At 38.3% G+C, this 8,893-nt stretch overlaps 1 long non-coding RNA gene across 1 annotated transcript; it reads right to left on the bottom strand.

Annotated features, from left to right (window-relative positions):
• Positions 1–5,537: 5,537 nt before the first annotated feature.
• On the bottom strand, positions 5,538–7,773 carry LOC144581788 (uncharacterized). Its single transcript, XR_013533020.1, has 3 exons — positions 7,371–7,773; positions 6,276–6,442; positions 5,538–5,628 (listed from the first exon to the last, which is right to left on the bottom strand). It is a non-coding gene; the product is annotated as an uncharacterized LOC144581788 (long non-coding RNA).
• Positions 7,774–8,893: the final 1,120 nt, after the last annotated feature.

Raw genomic sequence — 8,893 nt, 5'->3', positions numbered from 1 at the left:
GACTAGATAGAGAAAATGTGGCACATACAGACCATGGAATACTATGCAGCCGAAAAAATGGATGAATTCATGTCCTTTGCAGTGACATGGATGAACCTGGAAACCATCATTCTCAGCAAACTAACACAGGAACAGAAAAAAAAAAACACCACATGTTCTCACTCAAATTTGGGAGTTGAACAATGAGAACACATGAACACAGGGAGGGGAACATCACACACCAGGGCCTGTTGATGGTTAGGGAACTAGGCGAGGGATCGCATTAGGAGAAATACTTAATGTAGATGACGGGTTGACGGGAGAAGCAAACCACTATAGTACCTGTATACCTATGTGAAAAACCTGTACATTCCTCACGTGTATCCTAGAACTTAAAGTATATTAAAAAAGAAAGAAAGAAAGAAAAGTTTGAAAAGTGTTAGACATTTTGAAACAGGCATTCAAGCTAAATAAATTTGTACATAGTCTCATTTCTAGCAATTTTTCCAACATTTTCCTGGATGAATTTTATTGCTACTTGATAGTAGTAACTTAGAATGTTTTCAGGGAAAACAAAAATTGTTTGGCGGATACCTTGAGTGAATTTATCTACTAATGACACAACCAGGATTCTCACTGGCAATGTCTGAGGGATATACTAATTTACGGCATTCATGATGATGCTATTAATTTTCTGAAACATTACTTATATTCTTAAGTATAATTTTAAAGAGTAAGTGTCTATAATTTGGACCATGGGTGGCATCTGGTAATAGTGAAATATTCATAAAATTTTATGACATATATTTCTGCTTTCAAATCATGCCTCACCATCCATTTGACCTTGACCTCACTATACAAACTATACAATCAATCTTTTTTACTTGTAGAAAAAAAAAATCTATTTTGAACAATCAGTTTAAAAATTTAATGAGATTTTTATAACTACCAAATAGAGTAGTCAAATTAAGCACATGACAAATGGAGGCTGCCATTCTTACAAGTTACTTAGACAATAATATCTTTATTTCTATTAAAGGAAGAGGAAAGAAAGGAAAGGGTGAAAGGAAAGGAAGTAAAGAAAAAGTAAGGTGAGAGAAGATATTTCCAAAATATCTTTAAATTTTAAGCTTATTCCAATTTCAATACTTTGAAGTTATTTCACAAAATAGGTATTAGAAGCTATTGTATAAATATTAATAGTTTTATAGGAAACATACAATTATTTCCTGGGGGATAACAAAAATGAAAAAAATATTAACCAAGTGCAAATCAAAGAGTAAAATGTGTAGGCACAAAGATAAACATGTCCATACCAAATATTCAGAGAACTATTCAGTGTATACTGCTTTTAAGTAGTAAGATGTGGAACCCTAATGTGTACACACGATTTACAGGCATGATTACTTTAGATTTTGATATAAATTTTACTTTCAGTATAAAATGTCTGGCAAAATCTGTATCTATAAACAACAAATATTTCTTGAGGGCCTACTATGTTCAGCACTCCGCTATTTGGGATTGTATGACAGTGTATGAGGCAGACTTACTTTCACCCTGTTCTAGAGCAACAGCACATTGTACTATACTAAAGCAATGTAGAAGACATCTGCTTCAACAGGTCTGGATCCTGGCACAATGTCACCGAAATTTCTCCCATGTTAACAACATTGCTCAAAGAGTATACAAATAAATAACGGTCAAAGCAACATGGCACTGAGAATGACCTATTGAACCAGAAATGTGAGGAAATATTGTTATAAACTATGATAGTTATTGATTTGTTTAAGGCTGATTTGGGGGTTTTGTTTTGAATTTTTAATCTCTTCAAGTCAAGAATATAGCACAGATATTTCTCAAATCACAAACTGAATGTTAAAAACTTTCATAAATATGAACAGTGCCCCATAGCAATGCCCTGTGCCACTTTGCAAGCAGGTGGAAGAAGTTCTATCAGAATGATTTGGCTGTGCCATTTTACTTAATATGTTTGCTCTTTTTTATACTTAGCACTAAGATATTTGTTAATATTAAATATATTGCACTTGTGTTATGTGTTAAGTAACACAAGTGTGATATATTTTGTATGAAATTTTTGAAAATGTCTCATAAGATGATGAATAGATTGTGACAGGAAGTGGAAATTAATGTGAGTTCTTATTGAGTTCATAGAGTAATTTTCAACTGGATCTGTCTAGCCCAACTTCAATCTAGAGGCAATTTTTCCTTCTATGCTAAAGGCACCCAAGATGCTCAGCTCCCTTGTTACTATGAGATGGTGGGTTATATACAGGAGATAGGCTTTAAAAAGAAGAATTTGAACAAGATGGCCTTCACGTTCCCTTCAGCTTGATCAAACTTTATACAGATTTCCTCCTGTCAATAGGCTCCTGGTCTTTTTTCCCTTAGAAAATTTGCAATGCAAATTATTTCTCTGTTCCTTGAGATATAAATGTTCTTCCAGACTCCTGCCAGTTTTACAGCCCCGGAATATCTTTCTCAAGTACATGGAAGCCATCCCTTTGAAATGTAATCATCAAGATATATGGTGCCTCTATGTCCCATTTTCTATGAAAGCATAGGAGTTTTACTACACTAATCACTAATTAACAAACACAGATGGCCTAATGACACTGACCAACTTCCCACCTAACATCTTCTAGTGTCTTTCCACTAGCTCACCCAACAGAGTTGAGCTTAATAGTCTTCATCCCTATGCCATCAGCTTGAATAAAATACTTGTTGCTTGTCTAATTTGTCCCCGTGTGATTTTTTCTGACAGGTTAGAGTCTCTAGGCTACTGATGGTCCATACTTCAAAATTCATGTTCTACAAGTATAGTAGTTGACAATTGATAGTCTTTTCTTGACTGTAATCAGAGGCATAGCCAAAAGCTGAGACATTCTCCACACACATTTTACTTCTAACTAAAAGTTTCTCATTCAAACCTTCTCTATTCTGAGTAATCAGTCTTTTCTCTTTTATCCCCAACCAACATATGGTCTAGCTTCAGGAAGTTACCATAGTTTTTCCATCCAGTCTTTTTTCTGGCCCTTGATAATGATGCTGTATTTGCAAAAGTTATATCAGTAAGAAAATGTTAACAGTAAGCTAAGCTAACCCAATCCCTATTTTGTCTTTCCTTTAATTATTCCTGGGCTTTTGGGCCAAGCTAACTTTGGAAGACCTTCAGGCTATATTTTAAATAATAATAGGCCTTGCCCAAAACTCAACTGCTTTTGTAAAGCTAATAGGAGGCCATCAGGCTGATAGGGGGAGAGAGGCCTGAGACCTGCTAAGGTGCAGACATTATTCCAGAGGTTATAAGATATGCAATGTCTTCAACTGCTCCTGCAAATAATACTACTATTGTAGATTGGCCTTTTAAGATATCTTTCCAGGTTTTTTGCATGTCTGACATGCATGGCACCACCTGGACAAACAACCACTCTCCTGTGGACCCACCTAGATTTGGCAGGAGGACAGCTTCAACTCCCTGTGATTTCATCTCTACCCCAACCATTCAGCAGCAAGCACCTGTCACCTGGCAACCTCCACCCCTTTCACCAAACTGCTTTTAAACAACTCCTAACCTATGAGCTTTGAACAAGATGATTTGAGCATGAATTTCATCTTCCATGTGGTGTGGCCACTCTCAGGTCTATTAACCTCTTTCTCTACTACAATGCTGTGCTCTTTCTTTATGAAGTGGCAGAAAGAACCCCTTGGGTGGTTACAATAAGTAGCTACTTCTTTTGAACTCCTGCTCTCCAAGAGATTGAGTCTTTTCCTTATTGGAGTAAAACTAGAAATACTATTATTAGGGGTACAGGTGAAAAAACCAAGGAGTAGCAGAGAAAGTATTTTGAGATATAACCCTATAATTAAGGGGAAAAATAAACTCAAGGTGGTAGGAAAATGAGTAATCTCCAGCTCAGGAGAAATGAATTTAAAAGAAAATAGAAAGTTAAGCAATCTTGTAAAATGCCATTCTTAGCAATCAATTATAATTAACAAGAGATGAGGAAAATATTTTCAGTTTATTCCATATAGCACCACAACTCTAACAGTACTTTAACATCCCCGGGCTAGAAACCACAACATCTTAGTTACAGGACAGGCATCCAGATCCAGACCCCAGGTGAGGGTTCTTGGATCTTGTGCAAAAAAGAATCCAGGGCAAGGCTGCAAACTAAAAGCAAGTTTATTAAGAAAGTAAAGTAGTGAAAGTTCAGCAACACCATACACAGACTGGGGCATGCCAGAAAGACCGAAACAGCTCCTGATCCAGACCCCAAAAGGGGGCTCTTTTGGTTCTTTTCTATAAACTTTTTTTATAGAAACACTGAATACCCCTTTTACTTTAGCTAACATGTTCACTCACAGATTTTTTTACAATTAATTTTTCACAAACCTTTCACAACTTGCTCAAACCTTTAGCTTTATTCTATTTAACTTAAAACATCCTTTAACCCCTTAAACTTAGGCAAAAGAAAATTCACATTCCCTTTAATCTTTCTCCAATAACACATTTCACTTTCCTTACATGCCGTGCATGTAGAACTGTTTCTTCAGCAGTCTCAAATGCATGTTACACGGTTAACTCTTAGTGACTTTTCCCTACTGGTGAAAAGCTTGGTTAGTACTCAATTTTAATTATGTACTAGGTGTGAAGCCTAGCCTAGGACATACCAGGCAGAAGTGCAGATGAGGTCTGACCTTTACCAGCACAGACAGGGGGTGTGGCTAACTCCACATGTCCCCAGGCCTCACCTAGCTGTAAAGAAGATAAGATGTACAGTTAAGAGTCATAGGGGTATTTTATGAAGAACCCTCTTTGCATAGTTAGGGGTCATGGCTAATTCCACATGTCCCTATGCCTTATCTAGAATCTAATGCTCCAAAGTAGGTAGTTTTAATAATTTCCAAAAGTCAAAGAAGCAGTTTATGACCTTAAAGCATATAGAAAACGTAATATCTGACTTGCATAATTTAGACCAAGTGTCTTTATTTTACCAATAATCTTTAAAGCTGTCTTTATTTCCCAAATAAAGATTTATTTACTTGAGATTACTTAAGTCATGTGAATCAAAAGACACTATGCTTTTTACTTTTCTGACAAAATATTTGATTTAAGCTCTTACTACTATTGAACCAATTAATTAAAGCTCTTTTATATTACACACACATATAAATACGTAGACAGACAAAAGATAAAAGATCATCCCCCCAAGTCAAGAATTTAATCCTGAATCCCAACCGCCATTGTGATGGTGGAGACCAAAAGAAAGTACTGCCACATGGCTGCAAGGTCAAGGTCCCAAGGACATGACTGACCAGAAAGAAACTTCATGTAGTTTATACACCCACCCACCCCCAGCCACACACACACACACACACACACACACACACACACACACACACACACAGAGGGAGAGAGAGAGAGAGAGAGAGAGAGAGAGAGAGAGAGAGAGAGAGAGAGAGAGAGAGGCCAGAACGCTGCATACACACACGCAGACAGAGAGAGAGGCCAGAAGTCTGAACAAGTAAGAAATTCTTACCTTTTTGCTGGCATCCCAGGCTTTTATGTTGCCTTTCTTAAAGTGGCCCTAGTGACCCGGCAGACGGACCCTATCACTGGGGGCTAAGCTGGAACATAAAGGAAAATTATCTCTTTCCATCCTGCCCAGAGTAAAATATATGTGACAAAACATAGACATTAGCCACTCTGCTCAGCACCCAGTATCAAACTGGCAAGGCTCAAACTTGCCCTGATTGTCATTAATCCAACGTCCGACCAGAAGTTTCAATATGTGGTCTCTGGGCAAGATGGTCACCCTGAGTAACAGAAAGATAAAAAAGAGAAAAGAGAGAGGAAAGCACTGCCTGCAGCAGGGTGGGCAATGTGAAATGCTCAGGGAGACCAGGGAAAAATGCACCCATTGCAGCGACATTGAAAAGTTCAGGTGGCTACTGTCGTAAAGGGATTTCCCACTATCCTGTATATACCTAATCCTGTCACCCACGGCCATCGGCAAAGAGTGCAAGACAGATTATTCCAAAGAGAATAGAATAGAAAGTGCCAAACATGTTCTTAGCCAGAAGGGACTTTACTTAGAAGGTCTTTTAAACCTCTAAATCTTAAGACTCTAACACTCGTAAGTCAGGCCTCTAAACCAAGGTCGGTCAGGCGTCCTTGCCTTTTAACCCTCTTGTTTTAGGAGAGACTCTAACTCCTGTAAGTTGGGACGCTATCTCAATTCCATTTTTTACCCAGGTAAAGGCACCCCACTTACCCAAAGTCAGCCAACTGTTGCTCGAAGACGATTCTCCTTTGGATTCAGGGTCTCTTCAGTACAGTTCTTTTCATGGTTTGCCCGAAAGATGTTACCCAATCCTTCAACTCTTCCACTCTTTTTTTCTAGATCAGTGCCTCTCAAACTTGAATCTGCATATAAATCACCTGAGGATTTTATTAAAAACACAGATTCTAATTCAATAGGTCTCATGTGAAAGCAGTAGTGCTGAAGTTTTAACAAGCTCCCAGGTGATGAATATGCTGCTGATTTGGGGACCCCACCCTAAGTGGCCTTCCTTTTGTTACATTTACTTGATGACCTTGTTCATATTTCACTGAGAACCAGGTAAAACTTTCATAAGCTTTTTTTCTCTAAATCTATCAATGTACTTGCATCTGTACTCACATGCCCCTATTTTCCCTCCCCTGGGAATATTATTTTATGCTTCTATTTTTAAGGTCAAATCTACTATTTATTTATTGGCTTCAACTCATCCACTCAGAGCCACTGCTTCAGTAATTCACTTCTTTCATTCACGTGTACACAATTTTTCATTACACACATAGAATCATTCTCAAATACATAATAAACTGGTACTTTACGCCATTTGAAAAAAACCTTTCTTAATCTCACAGCCTCATGTATTACGTCTCCATTTCTCTGTCTCCCCTTTAGAGAAAATATTTAATATATATTATATATTACGTCTTCATTTCTCTGGTGTCCCTATGAGAGAAACACTCCTTGAAAGACTTATCTATATATTCTTTCTCTACCTCTTCTTCCTCTCTTTTCTTTGAAATCTACTGAACTATATTTTATAAATTTACTAAGGACAGCCACATTGCCAAATTCAATGACCAAGTTTTATTACTTATTTCATTGGCCTATCAGTAGTGCTTGATATACTGATTTTTCTCTTTTTCTTCTTTAATCAGTGTTTTCACTTGGCTCTAGGGCCAATTCTCTCTCACTATTTCCTTCTGGTCTTCCTTTCTTGTTTCTTCTTATCTCTGCAACCTCTACATCAATGATTTTTTACTTTTTTGAGCTACACACTAGAATTAACTGAGAATTTTAAAAAATAGATACCTGAGCTTTACCTCCAAGGAGTCAGAAATAGTTGGTTTGGCATGGAACCTGGCAAAGGTAGCTTTTCAATGTCCCCAGGTGTCTCTAACATGAGTCCAGGTTTGAGAGCTACTGCCCAGCCTCAATTTGGACCTCGTCTCCATTTAGATTAACTCTTATGTGGTGTCACTTTGAAAAAGGAAACACATTTATCGCGTGTGCAAGGCAGTCAGATATCAGGAGTACTGACTTACCAAATAAAAAACGCATTGCATATTTGAAGGGTGGAGCATCTACAAATCTCTCCAAGTTACTAAATGTTCATAAATCTATTCATAGTGGAAAGACAACTTTCTCAAATGATTATTATATTCACAAAGTTCATGACATATATTCAGATATCAACATATCATCACTCAGGGATTATTTCTTTGTGTTACAAATTCCAGATTTGTGAACAATATCCAAAGTTTATTTTGAATACCAGAACCAGTTAAAGAAACCTTATTAGTTTTACTTCCATCTCAGAATGCACAGGTTTTTGTTTGCTTGCTTGTTTTCAAACTAGGGTGTGTAAAGTGCTTCATTATAATGGACACCGGGGGAAGTGTCAGTTTTGGTTTTCTGAAGTATGACGGCTTTAATATTACCAATGTGTAAAATTCTCAGTCTGTACTTTTAACATAGACTGTTCGGTAGAAAGTCCCGCCACCCTCCTCCCCCCGCCCAAGAAAACCCTCAGGCGCTGCTCTGTTCTGCCCGGCAACAGCAAGCAGCCAATCATCGCAGCAGAAAAGCCCGCCAAGCCTCAGCCTATCCTGAACCTACACATAACCCTCTGAGCTACCTCAGCAGTCTGCGCAGAGACGGACAGCCTATCCTAAGCTCCCACGACACCCCGCCAGCCCTGTGTCCACGCCCTGTTCGCCCCCCTATAAAACCCTCCTACCCCAGCTGCGCAGTCGCAGCCAGCCCCTATCTCCTTCCTTTCCTGGCCTGCCCACTGGTCCCAATAAACCTGAACTCGGCTTCCAACTCTCGAGCTGTTATTTGGGGTTGGGTACCGGGCAGGGGTCTACAAGGGGGTCGCACATAGACAACGCCTCTAAATTCCTGATTTTCACATCCTATTGACCGCTCAGCATCTACTACTGATTGTCTAACTGTCATTTCAAATTCCATAAGTTCAAAATTGGTATTTGCCCCCACTCTTATTTTCCTGAGGTTGTCACTAGATCAGTAAATACAACTCTGTTTCCAGGTGCTTAGGCCAAAAATGTGAAGGTTGTCCTTACCCTCTCTCCTTTTCTTATAATCTATATCTAATCCACGGAAAATCTTTTAATCTTTCAAATATGAGAAAAATCTCACAGGCCTTATCACCTTCACTCCCAGCACTCCACGCAGTGCTGCATTGTGTCTCTTCCGAATTAATAATTCATTTGCTTCCTACTGTTTCTCTTTACTTCTGTTACTGCTCCCTACCAAGTATTGCACAGTATTTTGAATAGAATAATACAGCAACACTTTTAACATGTAAGCCA

Source organism: Callithrix jacchus, chromosome 3 (assembly GCF_049354715.1).
Source record: "Callithrix jacchus isolate 240 chromosome 3, calJac240_pri, whole genome shotgun sequence".
Lineage (NCBI taxonomy): Eukaryota > Metazoa > Chordata > Mammalia > Primates > Cebidae > Callithrix > Callithrix jacchus.
Note: the sequence above shows the minus strand (reverse complement) of the source record. Positions and strands in the feature narration are given on the sequence as shown.